Genomic DNA, 12,112 nt, shown 5'->3' on the forward strand with positions numbered 1-12,112 from the left:
CAGCTTATTTTAAAGAAATTGAACGACTTCAGAGGGAACTACTGTGGAACGGACCACTGCGCATTGCTCTCAGTAAATTGACTGCAATGGTATGACGGACATTAAAAAAATATCATTGGGCCGCCATCAACCAGGGCACCTATAGAACCCCTGATCATCCTGGCTATCGTATGGACAGATGGCCACTCCCAGGTGGGAACTATGATAGAACACTGTTTTGTGGCACACCGCCACCAGATCTCTGGGATGGGAGGGTAAATTAACACTGGCCACCCCCTTATGGGAGCCCATGAAGCTGGGTCACCTATGGCAGACAAAGGGATTCGATAAGTGGGATATAATAGGCATCTCCTGCGTCCAGGACATGTGGGGAAAAGGGTGACATAAAAATGTTCGCTTCCCTGCAAGAGCAGCATAACCTGGCCGATTCAGAACACTTTCGCTACAGACAAAGACGACATACCCTGCGTTCAAGCCTTGCCCGCTATTTCCTCCTCTCCACCCCCCCCCCTGCGACTTGTCCAACTTAAAATCCTACACAGAATATACATGGCGGAACCTACACTAGAATTGATGGGAAGGGCGCCCACAGGAGACTGTCGTAGGCGGTGTGGCCAGCTGGGCACGTTCCTACATATCATCTGGGAATGCTCACTTGTCCAGGCCTACTGGAGGGAGATTCATGGAGTGGTGGGGACAGTCTTGGGAATCCCCCTGCTCCCAGAGGCACGTAGGTGTTTGCTCAACATATGGGAGACCACTGACCTGAACACACACAAAACACAATGGGCCACACTTGGTTTTATGGCGACTAAAAGGAACATAGCCCAGGCTTGGGGTGCAGCCGCCCCTCAAACACTGAAAGACTAAGACCAACATGGATTGGTGCATGTTCTGTGAAGACAGTTTGTGGCTCGAGGCTGCCCCAGGAAATGGACCCGGATATGGGGGCCTTTGAATCACTACAGAGGTAACATTTGTGCCGCACCACTGCAACTAGCCCTTGACATGCAGTCTCCTTGATTTGTCCCATAGTGTACACAGTGTTATGTCGTGGTTAACTTTGCATGTGCCCGATTGACATACATTATTGTAATGCGTCCTATTTTTAGTTGAAGTCGATGACTTAATAAAAATAATTTATTTTTTTTTAAAAACCTGTCCTTGATCAGACCCAAGATTGGTTCAGCTCTTCACATCACTGTCTTTATCAGGCCAGCAATTACACAGCCATGGCAGATGATTGACATACGACCTGCCGTACATTCGGGAACTGGGGAGGGTAGCTGCGCCATCCGCAAAAAATACAAGGTCAAATATTGGTAAGTGATTAAAGATGTTGGATCTTGGATCACTCCGGTGAAACATATGCCTAGAACACTCAGATCACGTCCCAGTCTGCCTTAGCTTGCTCTCCCTGGGCTGGACTACCACCTAATGTGCTCCGGGATGCTATGTTTAGAGCTGAAATACAAACAGCTAAGTCAAGAGTTCTAGATCAACACTGAGGTAGTTTCCAAAACTAGCACCCTTTGGGAGGCCTTCAAGGTGGTAATATGTGGAGCACGTATGGTGAAACAAATAAGGATATTGAGGGCAATCGGTTTAGCTTAAACTTTAAAGTGAGCGCCACACCTTGGAACTAGATTCTTATGTAACAAGCAATGCCAAGATGTTGTGACATTGTTAGACTTGAAAAATACAGGAAACTGCACCCGAGTAAGTGATTACCTAGGTCGGAAAGCCACCATTAGACGATACAGTGAAGGTGAGTGGCCAGGTAAAACGTCAGCAGGTACACTGCACAAGCTGTGGGCCAGCTTTCACATTGTGGAAATTAGAGTGGAGGACAACCCTGTTCTCCAAAGCACGAACATTGCACAATCCTTCACAAAATAGTACTCCGGAGTTCACCGCTCCATTTCTGACTCCACACAAGAGGACATCCAATAGTTCTTTGACTATTGAGTAGCCTAGGCTGGTTGATACACAGACTACATCTGGACATGTTCCTTTGCACTGAAGAAATTATACAGGTGATCTGAAGCATGCCTTATGAGAACTCCCTGGTAGATGGATTACCAGCTCAGTTCTATAAAGAATATGCTCACATTTTAGCTACCCGTATTTTGTCAGTCTATGAGGAGTCCAGAGTGGCTGGGAACCCCCCCCCCCTTCTCTAAGGGAATCACAAATCGTCACTATCCTGTTGGTGATAGGCATCACATCAGTCAGGAAGTTTATCAAACCATTTTCAATAATTAATACTGACAAAATCCTAGCAAAGTAGATTGTAAACAGGATTCGCCCTCTTCTTCCCAAACTTATTAGACCTGACCAGTCGAGCTTTATTCTAGATTTATAGCTTACGTTTGGGCTGCTTTTGCTGTACTTCATTAAACCATGCTGAAAGATAAGAGCGGTATGCAGGAGGGATTATCAACAATATAAGTTATTCACGATGTAACTTTATTAAATCAGGTTTCCAATGATAATTAAGTGAAATGTATGAAATATGGCAATGCCAACCAATCAATACAGCTAGAGTTAATTATAATCGCTAGATATACATATAGCTATACATTTACACATAATTGTTCCATTCCATAGTCGTGCTTGTCACCTCCTGTGGCCACAAGGCTCCTCAAGATAAGACTCCCTCACAGCATGAAAGTGAAACTGCCCTCCCTGCTCACAAAGCAACCACAATAAACAGAGGACTAATGTTTCTTCCCCCTCTATGTGGCGGCCATTTTGTCCAGTCTCTCTCGGGTCGCCATCTTGGACTAGTCATTGTCGCTGGGCTATTAACTAATTCACTATATGAACTGACACTAAGAACTCACCACTTTAGACTAAGCCCAACTACTGTACTTTGATACACACCTATCTGTCTCATGTAACCGACTGTTTGCTTGTGTATTCTGCTGTTTAATTTTATATTTTATTTATAGATTTATATTTTATCAGAACTATTCCTCCAATTGTACTCTGTACTACTCTGCACAATTCTGCAACCTGCACCCATTTCTCACTTTTATCTCCTGTAATTCACCGACTGCTACCTCATATAGTGTAGGTTTATATTTTATCAGAACTATTCCTCCAAGTGTACTCTGCACTACTCTGCACAATGCTGCAACCTGCACCCATTTTTCACTTTTCTCTCATGTAATTTACCGACTGCTAACTCATAAGTGCCTGCCTATTTTTGCAGTACTCTACCTCTACTTGTATCTTGTACATTGTTACTTACAATTATTTTGTGTATTTAAACACTCGTGTGATTAAGGGTCTGCCTTTAGTGCAACATTATACCTCTATTTGTATTTTGTAAATTTTCTTTTTTGTAAACTTGCACACATCTCACTTTTCTACACTGTTAATGTACCGAGCGCTACCTCAAATTGTTCTGGCGAATCACTAGTATCAATATTGCTCATGCAGCCTTTTGGTGACACCGGTATTCGGTTTCAGTATATCATCAATATTATTTCTTTATTTGGGCACTGTACATCTATGTAAGCCGCACCTATTTCAGGTCTATTTCATATCTACTCTGGATATGCACCGTTTGACACCATTTATATTTTTGTATATTTCGTTACATTGTGTAAGCTGTACCGTCTGCTACCTCCTATCTTTATTCATTTGTGTACACTGTGTAAGCTACACCCATTCGCACTGTTTATTTTTGGTTTGCACAGATTGCTACCTCTTTATCTTGATTATTTTGATTATCTTGTTACTCACTAGTGGCATTCGTGTACCACGTAATTTACTGTCTGCATTGTGCTTTGCACAGATTGCTACCTCTATATGTTGGCTATTTTTGTTACTCACTAATGTCACTTGTGTACCATGTAACCTACTGTCTGCATTGTTCTTTGCACATGTGTAGCACTATCATCCACCCTCCCACACCCACCTTTACCGCCACACCCACCTATACCGCCATCCCAGCATGGAGCCCATCGGCAAGCACACATATAAAATCAACTACCCATCCGCACTCACCAAAAAAGCCGCTAAACGCTTTAAACACAACTTCCTGAGGTCCCACCCTGAAACCCAGTTTGTCGACACCTACTTCTCACCGGTCAATGGATCCCTGAACATCGATATCATCTTCCACACCTCTCGCAGAGCTCAATGGAGAAAAACGTTCCTCACCTTACTCACTGTCTCCACCACCAGGAAATCCACTCATGGCTTAACTCTCTCCATCACACCATCCCAACTCTTCCTAGGCTGAACCACCATTACTATCTACAATAACGGGATTGTCCCAATTCAATCCACAGACAGGAACCTGGAACTACTAGACAACCTGTTCCCCACTTTCAAAGAGAACCTCTCCAACCATCGGACCTCCACTCACATCCCCTCCAGTAATATCACCCCAGACTTCACAGCCCCCACCGACAACTCTTCTTACCTAGCTCAGCACCAGAACGACATGCACCTCACCTCCTCCTCCACCACACCAGTCACTCACCCACCCACCTGCTGCAACCACCCCACACTCCGCAGTCACAGACACAAATAACTTCCCATCATACACCAGCCGCCCCCACACTCCCATCCCGGGGACCCCCCACTCATAACACCCCCACCCCTCCTCTCCCCCCTGACATCATAGACCCCACCCACAACCCCTCTAACCTAGTTCAGCACCAGATCGACACATAGCGACAAATCCCACACTCTGTCCCCCCCTCTCTCAGCCCCCACTTCCACACGCTAACTAACCATGCAGAGCACACCACATCTACTATCTTAACTCCCCCTCCCCACGACAGGACCATCTCCAACCCCAGCTCCCCCCCCACTCTCAGCCCTCACTACCTTTCAGGCTCCCCCTTCACCACCATCATACACTCCACTTCCACCCCGCTCTCTCCGCCTCCCACGAATTCCCGCCTCTACGCCTCCAACCTCCTCCTTACTTCATCCACTCCCATCGCCCCCTTACCCTCTCTCCTCCCTAACACCAACCCGTACGACGACAACACGGAGCCCTGCATGAACACCAACCCTCCCCCCCCACCCGCACGATAAGCCCCAGGTCAGCCACCCAACCATGACTTCCACCCCCAGCACTAATACTTACCCCACGCTAGACAAGATTATGTCCTTCCTCCTACAACTCAAAGAAGAAATTCACACCATCAAAGAAGACATGCACACCATCAAAGAGCTGCTCACCACACCCCCTAGACTCGCCTCACTCATCACCACCCCCCCTCTCAACTTGCTCTCCTCCCGTCGACGCTCCTAAGCCACGTCCCTCACACCGGACCGCGATCCATGCCCACAATCGCAACAAGCACACCCGCCGCACTCACTGGACCGCGATCCCTGCCCACAATCGCAACAACCGCCCCCTTCGTACATGCAACCCTCTCTCGGACCTAGACACTCTCTCCCTCCTCCGCTCCTACGACCCAGCTCCCCTAAACCTCACAACGGCCTCGCACCTCCCCATCCCCACAATACACTCAAATCCCCGTAGATCCTCCACTCTTAACAGAATATCCGTCCCGAATAACCTTAGAAAAGTCCCCCTCTCTCTAGTACCCTCTTCCTCCCCCGACACACCCCGTCTCAAATGCACTCTCCTAAACTGCAGATCAGCTTCTAAACACTCCTCTGCCATCCCGGATCTCATCCTAACATTGGACCTTGACCTATTCATCCTGACTGAAACCGGGCTAACCGAATCCTCTACACCTATAATGGACATTCTGGTCCCCCCCTAACTACCACATCATTAGGCTTGACAGGTCTGGCAAGATAGGTGGCGGAATCGCATGCATATACAGGAACAGCCTTTCTGTTCTGAAAGTCTCCGTGCCGTCCCTACCCTCTCCAACTTCCTACGAATACATCTGCCTCAATATCATCAGTGATGGCAAACCGATATGCTCTCTTCATGGCATTTACCACCCTCCCAGAGACCACCTCATCTTCGCCCAACAAATGATGGACTTGATTTCAACCAACGCAGGACGACAGCTCACCCAAATATACCTGGGCGACTTCAACCTCCATTGGAACGATCTCAATGATGCGGTGGTAAATAGTCTTAAAAGCTTCCTCAGCGCCCTGGACCTCACACAATTATGCAACAGCCCGACCCACGAGAAAGGCTCTATCCTCGACCTTATCATCGCCAAAGAGGACGCTACTCAACTTGAGTCTATTCAACCCTGTGACTGGTCAGACCATCATATTGTCACATTCCACATCAATGAAAAAGTCAAACTCAATTCGGTTCAACCCTCCAGACCTAAAGTCTGGAAAAGAGACCTGAAAAAACTCAACCCATTCTCCATACCCCCGAACAGTTGCGACCTCCTACTCCCGCCTACGGGCGCTACAGATGTCCAATCCCTGACTGACCACTATCTTAACGCCGTGACCTCAATTAATGAGGCTGCTCCCATGCAGCTAAAAAGAGTCTCCGCTAAAATCTCCAACCCATGGTACGACGGGAGTCTCAATGAAGATAGACGAGCCATGAGATTGTCAGAGCGCACCTGGAGGGCAGCTCCCTCTGCACTACACCTGAAAACCCTGAAGAAAAAGAGAAACGCCTACTTCAGGAAAATAAAGCGCTCAAAAGCAAACTTCTTCAGCCTCCAGCTCGACCAAGCCAAAAAAAAAAAAAAAAAAAAAAAAAAAAAAAAAAATCGCCCTAGAAAACTGTTTGAGTTAATCAGAACACAAGCCAAGGAACAACCCCAACCTCTCAGTACTTTGCACGAAGCACCCTCCTGTGAAGACTTCGCCACTTTCTTTACCCAAAAAACTGACAACATAAAGAATGATCTCCGCGCTGACGCAAGACTCCACAACACACTCAACTGCATAACACCCACCGAACCTAAAAACAATGCAACATGGTCAACCTTTGAAACCTACTCCGAAGAAGAAATTGGAAGGTTTCAAGGTGCTGAGCAGTTTGCCTATCACCTCACGGATCCCCTCCCTGCTAACGCTGTCAAAGATTTCACCCCACTGCTCCTTCCTCTCTGGACTAAAATTATCAACAGCTCGCTCCAAGAAGGAACCATCCCTGACTCCCTCAAAGTTGGACAAGTCACACCTTTGCTAAAGAAACCTACTGCCGACCCATCCAACCTAAACAACTACCGTCCCATTACCAATATTCCCACTCTCGCCAAATTATTGGAAAAATGCGCTCAACTACAACCGACTAAACACATCGATCTGTTTGATCTCCTCAACCCTCATCAATCAGGCTTCCGAGCAGGACACAGCACTGAAACTGCTATGACTCACATAATTGACGACGCCCTTCAAATCCTAGATCAAGGTGATACCTGCCTCCTCATCCTGCTTGATCTCTCTTCAGCATTCGACACTGTCAAACATGAGAAGTTACTCGATCTTTTGAGCACAAGAATTGGTCTTTCTGGGACTGTTCTCAAGTGGTTCACCTCCTTTTTACACAACAGGTCGCAGAAATTCAAGAGTAACAACCTGATGTCCTCTCCAATACCTGTTTCGTTAGGGAAGATCCTTGGGGGACGCCTATCACCAACTTTGTTCAACCTAGTTATGGAACCTCTCACCACCTTGCTTCAAGTATCCAATGTACTTTTTCACATGTACGCAGATGACACCCAACTATATCTCAAATTACAATCCCCCAATGACATCTTACTACTGAACTCAACGATCAGAAGCACCCAATCCTGGCTTGCTGATAATCATCTCAAACTCAATGCTCTGAAAACAGAATTCCTGCTGATCACACCTCCCGCGAAGATTCCCCACCACGCAAACCTGGCTTAAACAGTTAACTGCACTCAATGTCCAACCCATCATAGTGGACTCAGCGAAATCTCTAGGCATAACCCTCGACTCCAACCTCAACATGCAGCATCATATCAGCAAGGCTACTAAGGGAGCAAACTTCCAAATCAATACCCTGAGGAAACTTAAACCCTTCCTACCAGCCAAAGACTTCCAAACTGCAGTACAAGCACTAGTAATCCCGCGAATTGAATACGGCAGCACCGCCCTCTGCGGTCGACCCGTTAACCAGCACTGCACCCCTAAGAGCCTCTCTAAACGCTGCAGCCAGACTCATCACTGAATCAAAAAAAACTCGCACATCACCCCTGACTTGAAAACACTGGACTGGCTGCCTTTTGAAGCCAGAATACATTTGAAAATCGCCTGCATGACACACAAGGCTCTACATCTGAGCTCTCCCGGATACCTCACTCAGAAGCTGTCAATCTCTGGCGGCTCTAGAAACACTAGAGGCACAAACAATCTTCTGCTAAAACCTCGAAGATTCCGGAAGGTAAAAACTTATAAACGCTCTCTCTCAGGAATGGCACCCAGGATCTGGAACTCACTCCCTCCTGAAACCAGGCTCATCTCCTCCTTCACACTTTTTAAGAAAGAAGTAAAAGCTATTTTTATGGCCAAATACACTACACCTATTAGCGTGGATCTGGAAAGACTACACCGACCTGTATTACTCTGTTCGAACTCTAGGACTATGTATTTCACCTGTATTATTGATGCTACTGACTATCTATGCACACATTTAACTGTTATATTTGTATTATTGATGTGCTGTACTACTTTGCTCCCTCACGTACCTACCCTTCCCACTTATGTGTAACCCCACTCTCTTGCTGGCATTCCCGGCTTTGTAAAGCGCTCTGATATCTGCAAAGATCTTGTTCGCGCTATATAAAACTTTCAAAATAAATAAAATTTAATTTAAGTGGATTTTTGTCTCAAATAAATTAACATGGAGCAATGAAATAAGTGGAACTTTCTCAGTTCACTCCTTGTTTTGGTGACTGTCTCATAGATGGACTATGGAGTGAAACTATTATATAGGCACCCCATAAGTTGAATATCACTTGGAGACTAGAAGAAATATTAGCATTGTAAATATCTTTCTGTAACTAATTGCATGTTTCTGTATTTTTGTAGTCATTTGTTCCAATCATGTAAATGTATCCATATATGTATGTCCAGGTATTATGATGAACTCTAGGTGCATTGATTGGTTGGTTGGCTTTGTATTTCATGATTTTTTGGGGGGGGATCAAATAAATATTTCCAATGATCATGGTTTAATTGTGAATAACCGATATTGGGAATAAATGATACTCACAATATACCGCCCTTATCTTTTTGCATGTAGTTGCCCGGGTTATATCGGCAAATCCCCTTCTACTTGTTTCTGTACTTCATTAAACCAACTTAAGGCTCCTATGGTCTGCATGGATTCTACCATTGTGTTTGACTCACCTGAGTGGAACTACTTATCCATGTTACTTGAATGTCTCATCTTTAACAGAAACTTTGAGTGGATCATACTATTATACAATTAGCCGATCTCCTGTCCTCGATTAAATGGAGAATTATCTCCATCATTTTCTTTCTAAAGGATAACTAGTCATGGTTGCCATATGTCCCTTATACTCCTCGCGGTCAAGCCCATCGCTGCCAGGCTTCGCCCACACCACTCCACGAGAAGTCTTAGCTGCACAGCCAAACGGTTTGTCATTTCACGTTATGCGGATGAGGTCACTGTCTATATTTGAGACCAACATATCACCCATTAGTTAATCAGATATGGGTGTCTTGCTGGTATTTCGATCAATTGGTTAACCTCTTAAGTGCTGTGCCTATACCAACGGCACCACTACCTCGGGAGTGCTGCCGTCGGCCGTTGGACGTTCCAGCTGCACAATGGAACATTCAGAACTGGAGCTGGACGTTCCAAAGCAGCTAAGGTGTTAAAATATGCTCCTGCTGACTCCGGCCACAGTTGAAACCTCCCACCCCTAGAGTATCCGCCCAGGTACATGTCTCCAGTGAAACATTTTGGAATCTAGATAAGCAGTGACTAATAGGATCCGACAAGAAAATTATTATACATGAGATTACTATAGAAGAGATATAACAAGATTTGAAGAATAGGTAAACACATGGATTTGACTGCCCCTTACATTGACCACCAGGAAAGCAATAGCAAAAAGTAGTTTTCCCTAAATTTCTCTACATATTCCTGAACATTTCCTCTTCCGCTCACAAGACACTGGTTTAACAGACTGATAAAATGTGATCAGAATTATGTTGGCAAGAAAACAACCCAGATTGAAAAGAGAAATACTACTACCCTTCAAACAGGAAGGCCTTGTTGAGCCTAATCTAGAGCACTACTGCTGTGCCCAGGCTCACTAATGGCACTTACTGATGCTCTCAACCCCACACAGACATCAATACGGTAATCTCTCCTGCACAGCTCCTCAATGTACAAATACCACGATATGCATGGTCTGGGCCAACTTCCACCTCAAGGTCCAACTGGACTGTATTAATGCAGAAAACATGCCACTTGTATTCAATCTCCCACTCCTCAACTGCTTATCATAAGGGCTGCATGCAGCTTAAACATCTACAGTTTGAACTATTCCCTTATAGCAATTTCTTAACGACATAAAAGCCACTCCTTGGTTGCACACGTTTCTGTATTATATGCTTTGTTCCACCTGTAAGGGACTTTAAGCCACCTTTTCCACTATGCCCCATCAATTGCTGCATTGAATACGCTACAAGATTCACCCCCCACCCCCCCCCCCATTACTTGATTTGACTTTGGTTCTCCGTCAATGTACACGAGAAGTTTGAACCCTTTACTAATTGCCGATTATAAACACACAATAAAAGAAATACACCAGGTTTTATTGATTTATTTATTGTTAAATATATTAAGACAATTTTTCTCTGATGTCACAGTTAGGGCATCCAACAGTAGTGCGGAAATTATCCTTTAAGTGAAATCCCTTGCAGGCATCTTTACCCGATACTTAGTTACCCTAGCCCACAAGAGTAGATTGGGTTGCGTCAAAACAGGTGCCCTCTCACGCAACTATAGCCTGCTCCTAGTACATGCCAAATTCCTCCATATCATGCCAAATTCCTCCATATCATATACACAGCCCTTTCTGTGGGACACAAGACCAATATTCTTTCTTCGTCTTGAGTCGACATTTGAGTGTAGCGAATTTCTGATAATCTGTGACGTGTGTAGCAACTGGCTTGGTCATTCAGGAGGCACTATTAATTGTGCTGCTTGCATATGTAAAGGATGTTCCAGTATTGGTCCAGAAGCGGACCGCCTTAATGCTCCTCCTAATGGAGGGGCTATGCATTGGGGACAGGGTCCCCCCTCCCAAGGCTGGGGATTGCTTCCGACATGTGGCATAGGGACAGGACCAACTGGCATCTTTCTGGGGCCCGACTTAAAGACATCTGGAGTCCCCTGGTGCAGCAGTGACTTGATCGCTCTGGACCAAAGGCTAGCACCAAAGGCTAGCACCGCACCTTTGCTCTAGGGGGGAGGGTGCAATGGGAAGGTTTTCCCTTCAGGCGCAGTTGGCATCACTGGCTTTTAAGTGCTGTCAGGATGGTAATCAGGTATGCATTTTTGATAACTATTTTTTGTGGTTTACATAGGAAGAATGTGTTATTCATGGAACACCCAGGTGTGCTCTGAACTTGTATCTATGAAGTGGAAAGATGTGAATGGGAGTTTGCATTTTCATATATCGAGATAATTGAGCTTTTATTTTCTGGCAACTGGATAGCTTAATAGTTTACCAGAAACAAGGTTTAAAAAGTAGAAGCAAAATCCACCCAATGATTGAGACTAGGCTTTGTGTGTACCAAGCTACATACCACTCTATGTCCTATTTCTTTATTCAACTTGAGACCGGGTGTTAAGCCAAGCCTGGATAATAGGATTTTGCATGCCTTCCGCTCAGCAGATTTTTATCCTGACGTTCTTTCCCAATCAGTCACAACATTCCCAATTCACACGGCCACTGCCTGCGTAGTAAAAGCACAGCGTTTGGTACTTTACACATTTGAAGAATATGATTTGTCCACAAGGCAACCTCCTCCCTTTGATGATCAAGGTTGTTGTATGGCCTGTACAGGGGTCATGGTAATGTGGCCTTGAAGAAGATGGCTGTATCCAACACCAACTTCTTAGCCTTGTATTTGATTGAGTTGGGGTGACTGGCACGAAGAAAGATTTGTGATC

The sequence above is a fragment of the Lissotriton vulgaris genome, chromosome 5 (genome assembly GCF_964263255.1).
Source record: "Lissotriton vulgaris chromosome 5, aLisVul1.2, whole genome shotgun sequence".
Taxonomy (NCBI): Eukaryota; Metazoa; Chordata; class Amphibia; order Caudata; family Salamandridae; genus Lissotriton; species Lissotriton vulgaris.